The 16,747-nt window shown below is 38.6% G+C and overlaps 1 protein-coding gene across 5 annotated transcripts in view; it reads left to right on the top strand.

The window, feature by feature from the left end:
* Positions 1 to 16,747, top strand: part of SUGCT (succinyl-CoA:glutarate-CoA transferase) — a 337,866-nt gene that overhangs the window by 48,807 nt on the left and 272,312 nt on the right. The window lies entirely within an intron of this gene.

Here is a 16,747-nt window from a genome sequence, read left to right as displayed (position 1 = left end):
GAGCCATTTAGATATAAATTAATGCAAATTAGTGCAACTAAAGACAACAATAATAATGAAAATAATGGCGTTAATGACAGTTTCCTTATTCTGCAACTCTGGTAGTGACCATTTTATATGACATGGTTATTATAGTTACTACTGCATTATATTTGGTTTTCGCTTTTTAGAAAGGACCTCCACACTCTTTGAAACATTGGTTAATTAAGGTCTATAATATCCCTGAGGTTGTAAGCAACAATTGTAGTAGATGATTTGAGATAGACAAGCAGAAATTGTGAAACCACTGATGGAAGGGAGGCCTTGGCACTGGGTAATAGTACTACCAGAGTGACTTGTGCAAAATCTCCCAGAATACTCAAGTATCAACCAAGTGTCAGAGTAATGTAATTCAGGAGATCTGTCTTTTGGCTCTGGGAATTAAAGAATAAAGAAATATTGAAGATGCAGCATTTTCTCTAGGCATGTTAAAGAGAAATATCATCAGAATTGTAAAGACAAAGATGATGTGATCATGAAAAGTATGACACAAATAATGAGAATGTTAAATTGTCTTTGAACATGTAAGCACCGTTGGTGCGATGGTTTATAATTCACAAAGAAGAAAATGATGATGGCAGGAGCTGCATATGATCAGATCATACATTGTCTTGGTGACAGATACTTGATGGTAGTAACTGGGTATATGTTGCATAGGAATTTTTGCATACATTTAAAAATATACAGCAAAACTGTATGTAGTACTAACTAAAGATACTACAGTGTGCTGATATTTTCATCTTTATTTAGTTGGGTTTTTTTCTTCTCATTATAGCTGTCAGTACATTTGAGAGATGGTAGAATGCCCATAGTGCAAAAAGTTGGCCGTGGTGTGAGCAGGAGGTTGGACAAGATGACCTCCGAAGGTTCCTTCCCACTTATATCATTGTATGTTAATAATGATCGAGGCTCATGATTGAGGTTGCTCTTTTTTTAATAACTACTACTCTTGTTTAAATACCTACTGAAATCAGATCTGGAAAGGAGGGGAAGCCCTTGCCTAAATAAACAAAGAATTTTTCATTTGTTTCAGAAATGTTTGTAAGGACTAAACTCTTACAAATATACAAAAGTTTAATTAAATGTTGTGTCTGTATTTGAAAAATGTAATAAGCGGTTTAGAACTATTTTTAATGTATGTTGAACTTATAAATGTTTTGTGTATACATGGAAGGGTTTTTTTTTTTTTGTTTAAGGTATCATAGTGTTTTATATTATGGCAGCTTCTCCTTGATCTTTTTATTTTCTAATTTTCTTAAAAGGACTTCTGGTAATTTCTATTGATTTCCACAGTAATTCTGTTATTTTTTGATTCCTTGTTCTGCTGTCTTTTGGCTTTTTTAAATGGAGCTTTCTTGACTGACTTGATATTTTGTCAAATGCTGAAAGTAAGAAGAGTTGAAGTCAGGTGCTGCTCTAACTCTCTTCTTTTATTTCACCTTTGTCACCTCACTTGTCTTTAGAATCTTTGTCCTTGCTTAGGATAGATTTGGCTATGTACAAAAGTGTTCTCATATTGCAAAATTTCCATCTGAAGTTCCACATCATCCTTTAGGCCACTTACTGGCATGCACAAGAAAGGGAATGAGACTTGCATGGGTCAGTGAACAAAGCGTGTATGGTGTTTGACTTCTACCTGCTAAGCTAAAGAAGTGCTAAATGGTAAAGGGACAGTTTAGTGATTCTTTTTTTTTTACACGTTAACTCATTCCATGCTTGTTATCAAATTATAGTTATCTAAAAGTTATTAAGAAATAATTCCAGACTTGCACATTTTTGCAAAATAAGTGTTTTTATTTACTTCAGTGTTGGGTGAATTAAACTGAAATAAGTTGGTGTTTTGGAACAGTGTATGAGTGTAAGCTGTAATTCAGAAAATAGCTATGTTGTTTTAGATAACTATTCCTTCAGTCCAAATTAACTTTAGAGCGTTGGTTCAAGACTGTAATGAGAGCACTTGTTAAACTGGAAAAATGTGTATGGTTGAGGTGCCGGGGTACCAAAAATAAACCCATGTGATCAATCCCATTAAAAAAAAAGTTAAAATGAATGAAGAAAAAGATAAGTGCCAGCTGACTCTGAGAACATCTAGTTTTCATGGTTGGTTTTCTTCCTTTTTGCAAAACTGATGGTTACTTGTAAGTTTTTAAGGGTGAGTGTACTAAGAAAGAGTACAATAGATCTAAAATTTAGTGTAGAAGGAGAAATGGCTCTTGCAGGACTTCTGGTGGTAAAGGCTTTTTTTAAAGGAAAGTTAGACAATTACTGTGATATGATCAGGTTCTTGAAAGATCCATGCTTTCAAGGGGATTATGGTTTTACATACCAAGCTGAGATATCTAAAGCTAGCTCTTCCTCATGTGATGAATGTTTAGAAAGAACAGCCTTTTGAAGTCTCTCATGGATGCTGCCAAAAAAATAAGGAATCTAAAGTTGTAGATTTTCAGCTTGTTAGGTTCTTGTTGCAGTTGATTAATGGTGGGATCTAGAGGTCAAACAGATGCATCATGGTAACTTTTCCTCCAGCGTGAGTTTTGCTGGAGTGTAGTAATTTTTAATGAGGAAAAAAAAATCTTTTTTCGGTGTGGGGAAAAAAAAAAGGCACTATTGAACTCTCCTCCTATTAATAGTTTTACAACAGCAGGGACTTGCATGAAGCTTTTGTCTTTTGTCAGTATTTTATGCACTGCGCTAATATAGCAGCATGCTTGCACCTTTTGTCCATTCCTTCATCTGAACTGAGAATTGTGAAGCTGGCCTGTATGTATGTCTTCATTGGGCTGTGTTGATGACTTTGACTATGTCAGAAAAGAAAAAAAAATAAAAGAAAAAACCCAGGGGTTAAAGCATTTTAGTAATTCAAAATCTCTGAAAACCACTTGGTTTATTTTATAGCAAAAATACCTAGCATGTATGTGTCCATCTGTGTTTCTGCTATCACTTTTCTGCATGCCTTACAGAAATGCAAGTGGATTATTTTTGGGGGGTTGGGGGTGGAGGTGAGCTGAAGAATGCTTTTGATATTAATTTTCTGCATGATATGCTAATGACAAAAAGCACTGAGCTGAATTCAGCTGTCAATGAAAATGATCTGAAGCTTTTTAAAATAATATCTCACTGACTGACAAGTTTGTTTAGTATTTAACTGGTCTGGGTAGAATGAAATAACTGAAATCTTGCTCTCTAAAGAAGAATATTTTTAGAATATCTTAAAATGACATCTTTCTTTCAAATGCTGTGTATCAAACTTGTTTGCCCTATAGCTTTATAGCAGCTTATTACTACCAAAGAGGACTTGATTCCCTGCAAAAAATAGAATTCTAGGATTTTATTGACAAGAGAGATATGGTGACCCCTAGGATGTGGTTTTGCAGCGAGTACTAACTTTCTATATCTCTCATCTATAAACTTTTAACCCATGTCTTACAATTGCTTTGAAATTTTTGAATTTTAGATGATTTACAGTTGTCAGTTTCAGGCCTTTCAGCATCTAAATAGTGTCCTTTAGAGGATGCTAGTAAATAAGAAGGAAGTGGGTTCTGGATTTGGTTCCAATTATGCAATTGTGCCTTTTCTTCTGTTGTGGCTTAAAAAAAAAATCTCTTGGAAGTTTTAATATCCTTCCTGTATTTAATTACAACCAAGCTCCAACAAATACTGTAATAAGTTAGTTTCTCTTGGATTGAAAATCTGGAAGAAGTATTTTACATTTAACATTTCTGCAGTTTTGGAGTGTATTTTTTTCCCAGAACACATAGTCAGGATAATGTGGTTAATATTGTTTGTATTATATGATTGTTCATCAGACGCTTCTCTGCTTCTGATTACTATGTTTTAATTTGTATTTGCCATAGCAAAGTCTTAATCTTCTCAAAATTTTGAAATGACCCTAGAAAAAACCTAGCAAATTGGTATAACTAATTTTCAGTATTCCATCTTTGTGCTTTACTTTGGCAGTTAATTTACTGAGATAATGGTGCGATTTAGAAACTATTAGTTTTTGTGCTGTGTCATTTTTTTCCCCAAGATGGTTGTATTTAAAGTCATCTATTTAAGGCTCCTTTAGTGCTCTGTATTTAGGGCTTTCATGACATGTCTTTTAGAAATTATTGAGTATAGGTGAAACTGGTAACAATTACACACTGCCTGCAGGATATGTATGGCATCACAGGATCCCTGAGCAGTAAGTTGTGTGAGAAATATTAGTCTTGGAACTCAATTACTGTTCAGGTGTCTTGTTTAATCTTATTGCTTCTCTGCTGGCTAACTGAAAGTTGTGAGTTGACTGAGTGCGGAAAGAAAATCTGCTTTTTTAGAGGCCATGGCTGCTGGTGACTTCAGAGGCCGGCCAGGAGGACAGTTACACAGTTGTTTTGTTTTGGGTATGGTTTGAATAAGGGGTTCTTTTTTACAAGTTTATAAAGCATCATCTTTGCAAAACATTGTATTCTTAATGTCAGTGACGATAAAAAAATTGTGTATGCACTGTATTGGAGACATTGTCTTTTTTTACTGCATAGCTCTGATATGGAAAGATAATAAAATCTGAATTGATGTGGACATTTCTTTAAATATATACCATGCATTAAATACTTCTCTTGGCTACTATTCTTAATAATTTTAATTGAGGACATCAGTATAACTAAGAACAGAACTTATCCCTCAGGGTTTTAAGTAGCCAGAGTTTATTGAATAGACCAGATGACCATACTAACATGACAGTAACTCAATTTAATATTGGCCTCTGTGGAATGTGTGTTGTGTTTTCTAATGATTAGTTATGCAAAAAGTCATTGGTAGATCATACACGAACTGGATCTTGCATTTATTTAGTGGCTTTCTTTAGTCTGTAAACAGAGTACGTACCAAGATTGCAAGGGAATTTCTTCTTTAGCAGCTATCTGACAGTAAATTCTGTGCCTTTTTGTTTTTGCTATTATTGTTCTTGTGCTAATGTAACTGAGCCTGAATGTGTTGTAGCTTCATTTTTCTGTGTTGAGCTACCTCTGTCATCAGTAAAAGAAAGACTAGGAAGGAGATAGGAAGAAATATGTCCCTTTAATACACAGAGAAAATAAAATGGCTGTCTGGAGTGGGTGGGGGAGGGAGTTTGAAAACAAAGGAGAACATTTATTTTAATGAGTTTATTATTTAGATGACCTTTGAATAAGGGTGTAATTTTGGAAATGGAATCAAGATGTTTGTTGTAGTTTATTACCAGCAGATCATATTTCAGGATCATGCTAAGTATTAGGAGAAGAAGGACAACCTGGGTAGTTCAAAAGAAATGGGAATGATTTAAGCAACTAGTACTACAATCAGTACTTTTAGTGTACCCCAGAAGCTCCCCCCTCCCTCTAAACTCGTGGAAGCCTTCAGAAGACATTTTGTAAATTTATGTATATAGCAAGAAAAAGAGCTGTAGCTTGATGGAAGAGGTTTTAATTTTATGTTATGGAAAATTTTAAGTTAGCGAAACAACTGATTTCTATGTGCTGTTGAACCTCTGGAAATTAATAAATCTTAACAAATATGTCAGTTTTGTGTATGCTGATGGAACGCTGGCTAAGGTTTTAACACTACTTGGTTTGATCGCCTCAGATAGCTCTGATTGAAATTTCTCAGTAGATTATAATAAATAAAATTATATATAAAAATATATATAATTATAAAATTATATATATAAATATATATAATATATAAAAAAGGAACTAAAGGATAATGCTGAAATAAACTTGACTAATGACTACTTTTTGGTCTGATGGACTTCTGCTGCCATGACTGTGTTTTTCCCTGTTTTTATTTTTCAGCACTGTATTGTTTCTGGCTAATCAGTTAAATTGCAAACTCTTCAGCATAGTGACATCTGATTAGGTTAGAGATCATAATTCTTTAGTTATGCATTATATTATAATGAAAGCTATAAAAAACGTGTTCAGGCTCTGGTTTAGGACTTCAAAAACAAGTATCCATTAAACTGTCTAAAAATCAGAGTTCAGTTATTCGTAAAAATGCTTTGCCTTCTTTGGAATGAATATTTGTAGTACTAGATTTCTCTGATAAAAGAATTATGTGAAGTTCTTTTCATCCAAGCTTACTTTGTAATATACCATTTTGGTTTTTTTTGTGGTACTATTTCAATATTTTTGTAGATCGGTTAAGGAAAAACTTCCTTCCTCAGAGAATAATTTACCAATTTGTTGTCTCTATTCAAAACTATTCCAACCAAGTCATTGTCACTATTCCTTCAGGCAGAAGTGCTCTATTTTGACTACAGGCTCATGAGTAATGCTTAACCCATTTATTTATCAAATCAAATGGAACTTTGAACTGTGTTTCTCTGTACTTGCATGTTGTTCAACAGCTTAGTAGATGAACCACATCTGTGTTGTGGACAGCATTAAAGTACTCAAAAAAGCATTGTGGATGACCAAATTGCGGGTGTTCATTAATGCTACACAGGCACAGAAACACAATCTTGTGCATTGTAAAACATCGTATTTCAAACATTTCATTCAATTGCATGCGTTTGTTTCTTGTCATCCCTTTAGTACATTAGCACGTAAGTACTTAATGGGCAATGTCCAGAGATCTTTCAGTGTTAAAATTTAATGCCGTGTTGCTCTGGGATAATACTGTTATCACCAGAGGAGATTTGGCTGTGATACTAGAGGTGGAATATTTGCACATTTCTCACCCAACCAAATAGACATGACTCATTTCTGCTTGTGCCTCCCTACGTAGCAAATGAAAAATCTGAAAAACTACCTGCTTGCACTGCTGCAGCGCAACCTATTGAAATTACTATTAGTTTTGTGGAGGGACAATTCTCTGCAGATAAGATGAAAATGACATTGTCAAAAGCAGACAAACACAGATAAGGTTCTTTTTTCTGTGTAGGTATTAATGCTGATAAATGTGGAGACAAAAAGACGAGTGCTGTAAATGATTAGGTATATGCATATTTTCAATGTAAATAGCGCTGTTTCTAATCATGAGATCAAAAGTATAAGGTGCCTTAATACACCTTCTTTTGGATGTTGGTAGCTTTCGATGGGAAAGCGTCCTTATTACTGATTGAATAAAATAATAGAATCCTTCATGAAGTGTAGGTCGTATTCAGAACTGGAGTCTATGGATACTACCTGATTACAAATAGTAAGAAAAATTGCTATAGTTATTCTGATGCCTGTCTTCACAGGTAATTAATTTTTATATGGGAAAAATCTGTTTGCCTGGATTTTTATTTGTGTGATTTGCTCTTTTCATTCTCAGCTGTCAAATGTAACTACTGTTTATAGAATAGAATAAATCGTTTAGGCTGGAAAGGACCTTTAAGATCATCAAATCCAACTATTAACCCAGCACTGCCAAGTCCACCACTAAACCACGTGGCTAAGCACCACGTTTACAAGTCTTTTAAATACCTCGATGGATGGTGACTCAACTACTTCCCTGGGCAGCCTGTGCCAGTGCTTGACAGCTCTTTAGTTGAAGAAAAAATATCCAGTCTAGACCTCCCCTGGCACAACTTAAGGCTGTTTCCTCTTGTCCTATTGCTTGTTACTTGGGAGAAGAGACAAACACCCACCTCCTTTCAGGTTTTTGTAGACAATGATAAGGTCTTTCCTTAACCCTCTTCTCCCCAGACTAAACAACCCCAGTTCCCTCAGCTGCTTGTTGTAAGATTTGTGCTCTAGACTCTCCATCAGCCTCATTGCCCGTCTCTGGACACGCTCCAGCACCTCACTGTCTTTATTCTGGTGAGGGGCCCAACACTGAACACAAGATTCAAGGTGCAGCCTCACTCTTCTAGTCCTGCTGGCCATGCTGTTTCTGATAGAAGCCAGGCTGCTGTTAGCCACCTTGGCCACCTGGGCACACTGCTGGCTCAAGCCCAGTTGGGGGTCAGCCAGCCCCCCCAGGTCCTCTCCCACCAGGCACTTCCCAGCCGCTCTGCCCCAGCCTGTAGCGCTGCCTGGGGCTGGTGTGACCCAGGTGCAGGACCCGGCACTGAGCCTTGTTGAACCTCATACAACTGGCCTGGGCCCGTGGGTCCAGCCTGCCCAGAGCCCTCTGCAGAGCCTCCTGCCCTCCAGCAGGTCAACACTCCCCCCCAGCTTGGTGTCATCTGCAAACTGACTGAGGGTGCACTTGATCCCCTCGTCTAGATCATCAATCAAGTTATTAAACAGGACTGTCCCCAATACTGAGCCCTGGGGAACACCACTTGTGACCAGCCACTAACTGGACTTAACTTCATTCACCACCACTCTTTGGGCTCAGCCATCCAGCAAATTTTTTGCCCAGCAAAGAGTATACTTGTCCAGGCTGTGAGTAGCTGGTTTCTTTAGGAGAATGCTGTGGGACACAGTGTTGAAAGCTTTAGTAAAGTCTAGATAGAAGACATCCACAGCCTTTCCCTCACCCCCACTAAGTGGGTCAGATTGTCATAGGAGGAGATCAGGTTAGTCAGCAGGACCTGCCTTCTTTCATAAACCCACACTGACTGATGGTCCTGTGTGCGCCATGTAATGGCATTCAAGTTGATCTGCTCCATAACCTTTCCCATCACCAAGGTCAGTTTGACAAGCCTCTGGTTCCATGGAACCTTTTTCTGGCCCTTCTTGTAGATGGGTGTTGCATTTGCTGACTTCCAGTCTTCTGGGACCTCCCCACTTAGCCAAGACTGCTGATAAATGATGGAAAGTGGCTTGGTGAGCATTTCTGCCAGCTCCCTCGGTACCTTTGGGTGGATCCCATCTGGCCCCATAGACCTGTGTGTGTCTAAGGGTGTAGCAGGTCACTGACCATTTCTCCTTGGATTATGGAGGCTTTGTTCTGCTCCTTGTCTGTGTCTTCCAGCTCAGGGGGCTGGGTAGCCTGAGAACACCTGGTCTTACTATCAAAGACTGAGGCAAAGGCAGCTTTAAGTACCTCAGCCTTTTCCTCAGCCTTTGTCACTATCTTTCCCCCCACATCCAATAAAGGGTGGAGATTCTCCTTAGCCCTCCTTTTGTTGCTAATGTATTTATGGACACATTTTTAAATTGTCTTTTATGGTAGTAGCCAGATCAAGTTCTAGTTGGGCTTTGGTTCTTCTGATTTTCTCTCTGAATAACCTCATGACATCCGCCTAGTTGTCCTGAGTTGCCTGCCCCTTCTTCCAAAGGTCATAACCTCTCCTTTTTTTCCTGAGAAATGGCCAAAGCTCTGTTCAGCTATTCTGGTTGTCTTCCCCACCAGCTCATCTTCCAGCACATGGGGATGGCCTGCCTCTGTGCCTTTAAGAGTTTCTTCTTAAAGAATGTCCAGCCTTCCTGGACTCCTTTGGCCTTCACGACTGTCTCCTAAGGGACTCTGTCAACCAGTCTTCTAAACAGACCAAAGTTGGCTCTCTGGAAGTCCAAGGTAGCAGTTTTGCTGACCTCCCTCCTTACTCCTCCAAGAACTGAAAACTCTGATTATTTTGTGATCACTATGCCCAAGACAATCTCCAACCATCACATCACCCACAAGTCCTTTGTTCAGAAACAGCAGGTCCAGCGGGGCATCTTCCCTAGTGGCTCCCTCACCAGCTGTGTCATGAAAGTCTCTTCCACACACTCCGGGAACCTCCTAGACTGTTTTCTGTCTGCTGTATTGTATTTCCAGCAGATATCTGTAAGTTCAAGTCCCCCCTGAGAACAAGGCTAGCAATTGAGAGACTTCTCCCAGCTGCTTTTAGAATATTTCACCTGCCTTTTCATCCTGGTTGGGTGGTCTGTAACAGACTCTCACCATGGTATCCGCCTTGTTGGCCTTCCCCCTGATTCTTACCCATAAACACTCAATCCCATCGTCACCATCATTAAGCGCTAGACAACGCAAACACCCCCTAACATACAGAGTACCCCACTGCCTCTCCTTCTTTGCCTATCCCTCCTGAAGAGTTTATAGCCACCCATTGCAGCGCTCTAGTTGTGTGAGTCATCCCACCGTGTTTCCGTGATGGCAACTGTGTCATAGTTTTCCTGCTGCAATGGCTTCCAGCTCCTCCTGTTTGTTGCCCATGGTGTGTGCACTGGTGTAGATGCGCTTCCGTGGGGCTGTTGATCCTGCCACGTTTCCTGGGGTGGAGAAGCCCTAATTCCTGCATGACTGTTCTCAAGCACTTCTGTCATTTCTAACACATCAATAACCCTAGTGCCTTTGCTGCAACATGGATCTCCATCTCCTACCTTCGCTGAGGCAACAGAGCAAAGGACCTCACTAGCACACTGTCCCAAAAATATTGGCCTGCTGCCCTAGGCTTATCTCTAGGGAGCCTGATTTTATCCCTTCAAATCTAAAGCTCTTTCAATGAGTCCTGCTGATGCCTGCACAAAGATCCTTTTCCCCTTTGAGAAAGGTGTACCCCATCTCTTGACAGCAGCCCTTGTGTTATGTAGACTGACCCATGATCAGCACACCAAAAATTCTGCTGGTGACGCCAGGCTCGAAGCCAGGCATTGATCTTCTGGGTATTCCTGTTTCCTCCTCCATCATTCCTTGCAACTGGGAGGACAGAGGAGAACACTGCTTGTGTTCCGCATCCCTTAACCAGCCATCCCAGGGCCCTGAAGTCTCTCTTGATTGCCCTCAGACTTCTTGTCACAACTTTATTGCTGCTGCCTGAAAAACCAGTAATGGATCATAATCTGAGGGCCGTGCCTGGGTGGGCAGCTTTCTCCTCACACCTTTAACTGGGGCCCCAGGCAGGCAGCAGGCTTCCCCAAGGCGTGGGTCTGGTCTGCATGTTGGGTCTTCAGTCCCCTCAGAAGGGAGTCTCCTATGGCAGTGGACCCATCAGTTTTCCTTTATGGAAGCGGTTTTTAATGCAGGGCATAGGCCAACATAACGTCAGCGACACCTCCAAGCTAGATGAATCATTGCCCTCGTTCTTGCTTGGTTCTGCTTTGCTGAGCCTCATGCCTGGCCTGCGAGGGCCCCGGGGCAGGTGGGGCGGCCACAGAGGGGACCAGCAGGCACAACAAGCCAGGCAGGAGCTTGTTGCCATTGCTGCCTGCTCCTTCAGCCAGCAGCAAGAGGATGGGAAATCCTCCCTATTATGCATCCTGCCTGCCTGTTGGACCTGTCTCAGGGAAGCCAAGGTGTGATTCCAGCAGGTTTTCCCTGACAGTCCTCAACCTACTGGCCTCCTCCCTGTACTCTGTCGCTCAGCAGAGGAGTTCCTCTACCTCCCACAACCCAAACTGGTCTGTGTTTTGCAAGTATGCTCGCAGCTCTTTGCATGAATAGAAGCCACCCCGAGAACTTGATCTGTGCTATTTTCTAAACAATCAATGAAATACCACCAGGCATCATTACAAAGAATAAAAGAGAAAGTTATCATTCATATTAAATGCATAGGTTCTTGGCAGAAAAGGCTATAATTAAGGAATAATTTTAAAAACACATGTTCTAGTATTAAAAAAGCTGTGTAAAATATAGTAGAAGAAACTTTCTGTAAGTTGAATTTTGCTTGGATTTAGTAAAGCTGTGTGAAAATACAGGGCGTAATGCATTTAATATTTCAGTGGATATATATTCTTTCTTTTGAGAAGACAGAGACTTGAGGAAATGATTGTAGAAGTGTTATTTATACTTAAGGTTGTCTGATATGTCTGTTATCAGAGTCTGATTTTGTTTTTTATAACTTTGCCAGAGTTTTAACTGTTTTGGCTGAATTTTCCATGTCATGGAATTGCCAGAAAGTGATTTGTTTTTAAAGTTACTATTAAAATGATTCATCTGTTTCCAGGAACAAGTTATGGGAAAATACGTTGATGGGGTTTTTCTTTTTTTTTTTTTTTTTTTTTTTTTCCCCTCCTGAGAAACTCAGTCCCTTCATTCTTTGTAGTGGAAACTTGAAATCTGGCAGATGAATCACCCTTGTTTCAGGGAAGTATCTTTTGAAAGGAACTCAGAACGGCAGAAGGTGCGATGTGTACAACATGTGATGTGTATAAAGGCTGGTAGGGACTCTAAGAGTGATTGGGCTATATATTCCTGAATAAATTGAAAGTAAATATTCAGTAAGTACATACTAATTAAATGTAGGTCAGAGGCTTGATAGAAAAATAGTATTGGACCATATGATTAAAGTTTGTATGTAAGTGCACCAAGATCTTGCAGTGTACAGACTAACTTTGGAGTTCTTGGGTTTTTTTAATATTCTTTTTAATAATTTTTTTTTTTAATGTTACGTTCCTTAGAGCTGTTCCTGTGCTGTTATGGAGCTGAAACAAGAATTTTTCAGTGGTCTAAGTAGTATGTTTTCTCACACTTTCAGAAAAATCTGATTAGTATTTTATTTTAATCAAGAAAATGTAATTTATTCTTCATTTTAAAATGTTGTTTTCTTCAAACAGAGCTTATTTTAATTAAATCTTTTTTCCCCTTTTTTCATGTCAGTGCTGAAGTGTGGTCTTAATAGATTCTGTGGTTAGAATTTTTATTTCTGATCCTTCACCTAAAATTAATTTGAGTGTGTGTAGGTTTGTTGTTCTATTTTTTTTTAAGTGGAGACTACAGAGGGATAGGAGTCAGTTTAACATTTACTTTCTCTTGAAACTGTATACTAAATAATACATATTTTTGAAATTTCAAGTCCTATATCTGTTTAGTTGCATCAATCCTTGCTGTTGTTAATACTAATTGAATTTTAATCAGGAAATGATCTCCGTGCTGTGGCAAGCACAGAAGCATTCATTCTGGTCTTTTCTAAGCTCTAAATAGCTCATCTAAAAAATCATTTGTAGATAATTTCTTTTTGTTGTTGCATCTTATTGAACTTGGCAGTTCTCTGCTATCCAAATGCTTTATGTTTCTGAAGATGCCTGAGTTTCCCTCTATATATGTAGTCTAAAGGTTTTTTTGTAAAGCAAATATTGTTTTCAGCTGGCATTTTTACACAAAAAAATATATCTACACAATTGTGCACTTTATCTTTTGCTTTGTTTTTCTTCTTTGAAAAATCTGTGTTCAAGGTAGGGTTTTAAATACATTACTTTTGTTTTTCTCATTGCATGTATCTTTTATTGTTTCTAGTTCATTAAGCACCTCCTAGCACATAATTTGTGTGATTGTGATTTGCCGTGTGCTATTTGATCAAGGGGGTAACTTAAATCAGCAAGTCCCACAAGCTGCATGGGCTTGGACACATGGCATGGAGCTGGACACCTGCTTAAGTGCCTGGCTCGAAGGCCCTAAAAAGGGAGCTAATATGAGACCTGTTCTAAAACTGTAGTTATTTGTCATTAAGGATCTGACTTTATCTTCACAAGATTGCATCTGTGGCTGGGATTATACCATTTGCTGATGCTTCAATGCCGGGAGGTTTCTGTTATGAAGGGTGAATTCACGCTCACTTTCTGGAGTCTCACATTAAGAGGAGTCGGTGTCACTGGGAAGAAAATGCTTTTTACCCAGACCACAGTGTTCATAACATGACATTTTCTAAAGGGGGTGTAGGCTCTTTAATTGTAAGCCTTGGCCTACGTGATATCAGTCTTGCTTTTTTAGCTAGGTTTTACAGACTTCTTCAAAGGCATTCATGGAATTTGCTGGTCTGCAAAGCACTGGCTGAAAGCATATACAGTATTGCTGGCTCTTGAAGGGGAGAGAACTATATGGAGAGGGATTATGGGACAACATGTGAATTCAGGAGAAGGTCACACATGCTGCTTTGCACAGTTCTCGGGGCGCCACTGATGAATTTGTAAAATCTTGCAGCTTTGTGGGCAGTGGCTTTGCTGTGGGGCCGTCTGCCCAGCCTGTGGGTGTATGCCACTCTTGAGCTGATTTTTAGCTCCTGAAGAGCTCTCAACTCCAGGGTAGATGGGAGGCCCTAACGTGCCCAGACACAAGGTGATGTTTGTTGACAGCTCCTGGGAAGGCTGTGGCTTCCTGCTGGGCCCCTGTGGAATGGGCTGCCTTGAACTGTGGCAGCTTTCTTGCCTCCGTGCAAGGTTGTGGTTCCCAGTTCATTGCCCAGTTCCTTCTTGCAGGAGTTTGAAACATAGTTCTCTGCCTACAGACCGGTAGAACAGCACCATGCCACAAAGAACATCCTGAACCAGTTGGGTCAACGCTTAGAATGTAGCATAAAACGTGCACTGTCTATGGCAGCAGCGAGATTGCAGACTAGTAAGAATTTACTTCTACTCTGATTAAGCCTTGCGGCTGAATGTAATTAGACTTCAATTAAAGGAGTGGGTTTTTCTTCTAAGTGGAGTAGAGATTTCTGGGTAAAGATAGAGTTTGTTTTTTTTCTTAAATGTTTTTGGTGTTTTTTTAATGAAAAAACACTCAAGAAGCAAGAGCCAAGGGTCACCCCGTGCACGTGTCTGTGGGAGCAGCTTCAATACAAATGTACAAATGAGAAGGTCAATGTCAGATAACTGCAAAAGCCAAAGTAATCACACTTGAATATTGATCTATCAGTGCCAAACTATTTATTGCAACATGGAGAGGGGAAAATGTATGAAACAGTACAATCAGTCATTAGAGAAATACCAGCGTAGGGTCAGTGATTTTGAGAGCTTTGTTTATGTACACCAAATGAGGATTGTGGTCTTATGTTCAAATTTTCCTCATTTAAAGATATCTTTTTCGTATCACCAGAAATAAGGAAAAGGTGTAAGTGGAATATTATTGGTCTTTCTACAACAGAAAGCACTGAAGTTTTCCAGGATGATTTTTTCTTAAAAGCTATAAATTAATATTTGGGTTACTAGTTCCCTATATAGTGTAAAATAAGTTATCTATGGTGCTGTAAAATGCCTGTGTCTCGAAGGTCCTAAAAGACAGTCTACATGCTTTCAGGAAAATTAAACAAAAAATGAGGAAAAAAAAATCAGTTGGCTAAGAGTCAGTCTTGTTAAGATATGTGGCAGGAAAGCAGACACAAAATTGGAGGGAGAAGAAAGTAAAGGATATAATTAAAATGTTATTTTCTCCTCTTTCCAGTTACCTGTCTTCTTTTGTTATTCGTATACACTTGTTGAACTTGCATGTATATGATTGATTGACTCAGTGAACTCATTGTAATAAATTATGTTTGATGTGCTATCTTGAAAAAAATCTTTTGAAATTCTGTCTCTTTTCTTTGTCTGCTGACCTTGTGGCTTTTAATATCTTGTTTCCCATCTGTCTCATTGCATCATAAGCTGAGCATAACTTTTCAGATTTTAATGCAGCTCTCTTTTTGTTCTGGTTTAAGTAAGGATGTAATGCAAATATGTGATTTGGCCGTCAACAGTAATATCAGAAAGGAATGTTGAAGTGTGTGTTCCCTTTAATGATGTGAAATAAAGAAACACTTATCTGTAGATATTTGATAATACTTATTTACAGTGCATAGATGTGTCTCTGCAAGCGAATGAATAGTGATGTCTGTATCATTGTATTACATCTGCTTTAATGTTACAAGTCCAAAGGTTACTTTTAAGGATTAGTTCTTAATTAAAGGAGAAAAGAAATGGGTCTATAAGGTTTCAGGAAAGCATTTTTAAATATAGATTTAAAAATACTTAACTGAATATGCGATACAGATCTACCTAAACTTCATTTTGAAAGATTGATTTTACTGTAGGTATTGCTACTACAAGAAGGGTCTCTAGCAGTGAGAGCCTAACTGAGTCTTGAATTACAGGGGAATTTGGATAAACAGATTTGTTGAAAACATTTTTTTGCTAGGGGTTATGATGTCTGTAGAAATGTTCACTTGGGATATCTTTTTTTATGCTTATAGTTCAGAAGTTTGCTTACCAATGGTTAGGTATAGGTAGATAAATTCTTTGTGTTCTTTATTAAGGACATAAAATGTATATGCTGAAAGTGTTTTTTTCAGGTAGTGCCTTTTTAGTGAAGGTAAATCTTTGAAGAGACCAGGGAGAATGAACTGAGCCAGGAGGAAAGGGAAAAGCATGGTAGTCCTGGGACTGTCTATAATAATTTAATGGGACAGTAGAAGTAGATTCATCTTTTAAGTCTGCTGAATTCATTAGAGAGTTGTTATGAAAGGGTCAAAAGGCTACAGAGTTCGCTCAATTAAGTGTGTGTATGTGTAAAACGCAAAACACTGAAATACTTACTTTGATGTGGTCAATATAAGTTTATTTGTATGATGATGATACTAGTACTACTAATAATAATTCTTTTTGGCTGGCTGATTTGACTATGAACAAAGTACCCAATGCAGAGAAGGAAGTCAAAGGGAACCAAAAGTTTTTTTTCCTTCATGATTCATTGAAAAAACAATGAATAAACCAGTTTCAGCAGGGTGCATAGGCATATGCATTCATGCAATGAGTTGGTACATCGACTGACATGGAATTACTCCTCAGGCTAAGTATTGTGTTGAACTGAGGCCTTGATATAGTCTAAGCAATTTTTAGCTCCATAATTGTGTCTTTGCTAAGCTTCTGTCATCTGTGGCATTTGCTGTCTATTGCCACTGAAACAAGTCTTTGAGCAGAAGCTTTAGTGGGGCAATTGCAATATTTAGCGAGTATTATGTTTGAATTATTTTTTTTCCTGTTGTACTGTGAACAAGTGCTTTGGAGAAATCTAGACATGTATGTTTTCCATCATTGAAAGAGATATTCTTCTCATCAAGAAAGCTGAAGCAGTTTGCAACACTGGTAATTTTTTTCTTTTTTTAAGGATAGAAGTTTTCTTGTGA

Source organism: Falco rusticolus, chromosome 4, assembly GCF_015220075.1.
Source record: "Falco rusticolus isolate bFalRus1 chromosome 4, bFalRus1.pri, whole genome shotgun sequence".
NCBI lineage: Eukaryota > Metazoa > Chordata > Aves > Falconiformes > Falconidae > Falco > Falco rusticolus.
This window is presented reverse-complemented; position numbering and strand designations above follow the sequence as displayed.